Raw genomic sequence first — 6,605 nt, 5'->3', positions numbered from 1 at the left:
CTCTCTGGATTAAACTGCTGCATGTCCAGTGACTTCCCTTTTTCTATTTTCATAACAATTCTCCTCTTTTTCCCATCAGCCCCTGGGGGTCTGGTAAACATATGACATCAGTGGAGGTCTGAGCACTGCCCTCAAAAACTCAACCCACAGCCAATGAAAGACAGACATATTTTAAGCAAATCAGAATAAATATACATATCATTGTTTTATTTACTATCATAAATTAAACCACAAGTTGTCTAAATTTATCCAAAACAGATTAACACGGAAATGGGAAATTCCACTCTATTACACTGATGCAATGGTAAGAAAGAAAGAAAGTGCATGTGATATTCTGTAAATGTTTTTGGCTGATTATGTATTAGAAAACAGCATCAATCAATTAAAAGCAATGAATTTCTGAGAAGATCGACCTCATATGACATTGTAATGCTAAAACCTAGACACATACCCCAAGATATACATTTATATTACAGCAAACATTAACACAATTTCAAAACACACGTTTAACAAGCTGGAATAAGTTAATAAGTTAGACTAGTCTTATATGTGGTTTATTTCATATGACATTAGTTATACATTGGCTCTAATGATCTCAGAATGATTCAGAATGCAACTCCCCAAGAAATATTAAACACTGCTATTACAATACTTACACACTTACCTTGTATGGTCATTTTCTGAACCTTTGTGTTGTTGTCCACCCCATGTATCCACAGGTTAGTGCCCACGCTTGACTGACTATTTCCCATGTTTGAGAAAAAAGAGCGTTGTCTGCTCTATGGGTTTTTTGAAATTGTGTGTGGTTTTTTTAGGCACAGCCGAATCCCGCCTGAATTTGAAGAATGGTAAACAGGAGCACGTGGTTAGTGTTATCTCTTTATTTTGGCCAATAAAGTGTAACGTTATGTGGTGAGGTGTGTGAGTGTGTGTGTGTGTGTGTGTGTGTGTGTGTGTGTGTGTCTGGACCGTTGGATAGACTGCGACAGAGGCTTCCAAAAAAGGTCAGGTGGGAGGGTCTGGTAATATTCCTGTCCTTGAGCGAGTGGATAATATGACTCAAGCGACTCAGTTACATTTAGTATTTGTTAGAATGATCTTTTATTACTGCATTGTAGCTCAAGTAGTGTTCATCTGAAATGTGCTGAAATTCATTCTTATTCATAGTATAAAGTTAGGCGGTGTCATGTTGAAGTGCTGGTTTGAATTGGTTGGTGATTCCAGCTTAAAACAACAGCATCAGTTCTATTTGAATTACTTTTATTCATTCACAAGGACGTTCAGCCGACCAGCAAAAGAAGTACAGTTATCAAAAAATAAAATGATCTAAAATACTATAAACCTGACTTTCTAACAACTAAACAGGATACATTAGCATTTAACTTAAATATTAAAAAATATACCCTCATAACAGTTATATATAGTTATTTACATGTTCATTGCTGAAAACAGGTGTAAATCCTTTTGTCAACTTCAATAATCATGTAAATATGTCTTGAGGGTATTGTATGAACTGCGGGTTTCATTGATAAAAAATACATTTCTATTTTATTTTATTGTGATTTTGATGAATATTTTTGTTTGTTATTTTTGATAAGCCTACTACTACTGTTTGAGAACTTTTTCTTCTGCCTGTCTGTTTTGAAATGTTTGAAATCTTATAAAAACTGAAACATGTTTCAATGTTGGACAGAAGTATAAGCCCCTTGGAGTTAATGATTACTAATGACAGCTAGTGCTTCACAGAGGCCTGTTTAGTTCAACAGTTACAGTGTCATTGACAGAGCGTTTGTGCCAACAAGGCTGTAACTCCAGTCATCAAACCACTGGATTTAAATCCAACACAGATCATGTCTAGAGATAGACCTATGTGTTGTTGTTGTTGTTGTTGTTGATGATAAACAATGACAATTTCCCAACAAACCTTTATGTAAACAGTGAACTCAGATTTTGAAGTGTCCCCCACATTTGCCTGATGAAGGTCCAGTAGCTGAAACGTTGCCATTCCACCTGTAAATAAATTTCACTTGCAAGAAAGACATGTACATTAAGCCTACAGTACGACTTTTTCCCACGCACCTGCTACAGAATGTGATGTGCGGAGCGCCGTCCTGATATCTGAATAAATTGAAATTAAGTCTTAAAAAGCTTCATATCATTTTGTCTGATGGTCAGCCACAACTAAATATTTGCCAATGTCAGAAGTTTGAGGCCGATCTCGGCAGATATATCAACCGATATTTTGGTCCATCTCTAATCATGTCATGTTAGGGTTTTGGCCCTACAGTATTGCTTGTAACCACTCAGGGTTTTATCGTTCCTCTCACTGTCCTAGAAGTACAGTACTAGCACACATTTGTAGCACTAGTCTTTTCCCACAAGAGGGCGCTCAATTCTCAAAGTTGCCGTAATGCCCATAATGCAGTCCATTTCAGATAAACTGTTCTGAGTACTTTTTAAACTGAGTATTCAACTTTTAGTCTGTTGAATTAAAACCACAGCCTTTTTGCAAGTATTGACATTTTACGTTTGTCATCAAGGCAATATCAGATTGGGTTTGGTCTTTGTTTTTTTGTTTGTTGTTTATTTTTATTCTGCCTTGTTTTATTTCATTTTAAAACGTTTGATCCATTGATTTGATTGCAGCCACCAACACTAATATATTTTTCGATTCAACTTAGTTTATTTAGGACTTTTAACATCTAAATGGTACAAGGTTATATAAGATTGTTGAAAAGTTTGTTGACATCCACATGAATTTAAGTTGTGTATTTTACTGTACAAGATGTATGTTCTCATTGAATACCTCTGCTCACAAAGAGTACATTGTGTCTCCCGTGTCATTCCTTCATAAATCTGACTTTCACATGCTGCACTTCTCAACAAAACCTGCTACATCTGCTTGCTTCTTTGGCATTTCCTCGTACCCATATAAATGTTCTTTTGGAGTGACATCATCGTAACAGTAGACAGAAGAGAAGAGGCCTGACATTCTTTAAATACTCCACACAGGATCTTAACTCTGCCTGTGAACCTCAGGCCCAGTGGAAAAATACAAGCTGCATTTAGAGTCATTAGTATCCAAGTCTGACCTTTTCGCATTTGAGTTTTTCATGTGCGCAAATGTTTTCACACCTCTGTTTCACACCTTAGTATAGAACATATCCTTCTTTCCATTGTGCTTTTTACGTTCTATTTATTATGTAGCATAGTTGTCCAAAGATAGAAATAATTAGAAAAATGTATATCACATCTCAAAAACTTGTATAATCTTATATAAAATAGCCATAAGTCAGTTTAACGTTTATTTTATTTTGGTCCCTCTTCTTTTTCGCTTTTCTATTCAAGGATCATCACTAAATCGACCCGTTTTTTAACCGATGCCCTTCCTGTCGTAACTCTTTCCATTCACCAGGAACAAGCAGCCAAATTGCTAACCCGAGATAGTTTATCTTACACAGGAATTTGGTTTTGACAAGCTTGCTTTGCTTTACACTGTGTCCAAACGTGTTCTCATTCCTTCTTTTTGTTTTGACTTGCCACACTCAGGTCGACTCTTGACTTTCCAGTGCACACCAGCGAGAGGTCAACACAGTTCGTCCATTGTTTCACCTTTCGGATCGAGGAGAGGTTCCTGCTGGCGAGGAAAGGCCACTCCACACAGCAGACATACGTTATATCCTGACAGCATTCCTCGAGCTGCACAAGTCTGAGGTTATCCTGGGAAAGATCTGCCCTTATCTCCTCTCGTCGTGCAACACAAGCCCGTCTGACCTCTTCGCTTGGCTTGCCCGTCTGCAATAGGTATTTCAAAAGGTAAATTCTTTCTCCATCAAGCAGATCTACCTTTTTGTTTTGTGTTTCCTTTTAAAGGGAAACCACATGTGGAGATTTAGGAGGGAATGTTTTGCGGTCAAGTTCAGGACGAGGCTGTCACAGAGGCCTGTCCTCACACTGGTAATCCTCTTTAGATTTACAGCAGGTGTGGACAGGGAATACATCTTAGAGGCCCCTCTGCGTGTGCGTTTGGGAGACTTATTCAAATTGGGAGCTCTATGAAGGGTGAGCGTAAGTACTGAAGCGTCACCTTTAATCACATTCACACGAGTGGTACACAGAGAATTAGTCCGACAGTGGTGCCTCAAAGGAGGATTGGGAAGGGGAATATTATCCTTACACGTTGCTGCTCGGTGCATGGAGCTGTAAGGCCTCATTGTGCTGCTTTCTGCATACGCCAGTTTCACTTACCTCCGCGGGAACTTTGTAATTTTATCTGCTGATGGCTTTAGGGTACGTTCACAGTTGCACACACACACCACAGCGAAATGTGTACGAAACCTGCACCAGATCAGAATTAAACCAGGACTAGAGCAGGGCAATATGTATTCTACACCAGGATTAAACCAAGTGAATGCACCATTTGACCAGCGGTTCCAAACCTTAATTGTCTTTAATTCCTCGAAACTAAACCTGATAGACGAGATCAAGATAAAACAGGGACTAGAACAGGATCAATCCAAGTCCACATTATGTCTAAAATGTGTGTGTGAACTCACCTTAGTCATTACAAAATCTGTTTAATAGTATATTGCCAATTATATCTATTATAGTTGCTTGTGTTTATGACATTTGCGCCTAAATGATCTTATAGAAAAATCATTAAGGATGTAAAATGTACTACAAAGACCATTTTATATTCAAATACTCTTCGATCCCATTTTAAATCAGAAATAATACCAAATAAACCAATAATTTCAACGGGATAACTTTGATTACTGGTTACTATACTGTAGTTATAACTCGATAGCAGGTCCTCTACCAATTACGACCACAAAAACCCTGACATGTCTAAAATGTTTAAATACTGTTCAGTTGATTGACACTTAACTGTATAGTCTAAATGAATTCTTCAAATGTCACACAGCACAGACAGGATGTTAAAGGGCGGGGTGTTTGACAGCAATCTTCATCTTTAATCTTTATTTTCGTAGGATCCTGCTAATTAAATGGACTTTGATGTAAAAGTTGGAGCGCAGATGCTAAATGAAACAGCATATTGCCAACGTAAGTGTGACATGCTGCTGTCGACTGGGCAAAGCACACACCAGGTTATGTCACATTTATTTTGCCAACTAAAAGAACTATTGGAAGTTTGTTTGTGCTTAACCAGTTAATGTGGGACTGGCTGTCTGTCCGTCTGCCTAATGCTGCAACAGGGACACCTTGACTTTGTCTCTGACGCTGGTGGTCTGCCAATTGATAATCCCCCCTCCTCTTTGTGTCATAAAAGGCTCCTGATGACTTTCACACGCATGCAGACACAGACACAGTGCAGCCCCTCGGCACACGGGACAACAGGAAGTCCAAAGACACAAAGGAAGTGCAGATTGGGGCTGGTGTTGGGGGGTTGGAGCCGTGCATATGTCACCACAGACCACCGAATTTTCTCAGGGAGCTGGTGATGAGGTCATGAATATGCTGCCACTGACACTCCATTCAGAACAATATCGACATCCATTCTACTGCATTATCAAAGCTCATTATTACTCTTTTTGGTGGCACTATACACACGGGATATTGATTATAGTTTAACCGTACGTTGCAGTTTAAAAAAAAAGAAAATTAAATGAAAAAGCGCTGAATCTAAAGCGTATTGATGGAGGAAGAGAGACTCCATTTATACAGCACAGATTCACGAGCCAAGCAGAACCAAATTAAAACATTCATCTAACAAAATAAAGGTGTTCTCAAATATTTGGTAACACTTTTAAACAAGGTTCTTCAGTCAACTATTTATAAGGCCTTGATAAGCAGTAGCACCACAGACATTGTCTGACTCCATCGCCACCACAGACATTGTTGATTCATTTCTCCCTGTGGCCCTCAGAGGCAACTGTTGTTGTGATTTTGGGCCTTACAAAAATAAATTGATTTGATTTGATTTAGTTGTTTGCTTGCAAGCACTTCCTAGCAGTTGTCTATTATCATTTATAATACTTCATACATGTAAATAATAAATGTGTGTGTTAATAAACTATGTTAAAATGTTTTTCTAAGCATTCCTAAGCTTCTTTTTAAACAGTTTTCAATAACCAAGTTGCTATGTTGCTAGTAAATGCCTTATAAGTGCTTGTAAACAAATAACTTAGTATTTAACTAAGGAACATTACTTTTAAGTGTTAGCAGTTAGTCAATTAATAACTAGTGGGTTTTAGACAAGATTCTTTTTCCATCTTGTTTTGGCCATATGGCTTCTTTCTATGACTGACTGAGGAACTGTATTATCAATGTTTTTTTCAATTTTGAGTTCCGTTTAAAACCTTTAGGACCCATTAGGTTTTTTTCTCACACTTCTGAGGGTCACAGTGGCTGTACTTTGGCTAATCTGCAACCCAAACATATTCCTTTCCCTTTCACGGCCCGGTCCCCGTCTCCACCTCCCATTGGTGTGTGTGGCACGGGACACAAGGCCGGACCTCTTCAGAGCCCTTTAGTGGTCACACTTTTCCCAAACGCCTTGCAGCTGTTGCCATTGTGGCCGCGGAGGGGAGGAGGTCTGCTTATGGTGATGCGTCGACCTCCTGCTGCTTCCCAGGACTTGCACA

Source organism: Eucyclogobius newberryi, unplaced genomic scaffold (genome assembly GCF_026437365.1).
Source record: "Eucyclogobius newberryi isolate DKJ021-1_F unplaced genomic scaffold, fEucNew1.0.hap1 SCAF_11, whole genome shotgun sequence".
In the NCBI taxonomy this organism is placed as follows: Eukaryota; Metazoa; Chordata; class Actinopteri; order Gobiiformes; family Gobiidae; genus Eucyclogobius; species Eucyclogobius newberryi.
This window is presented reverse-complemented; position numbering follows the sequence as displayed.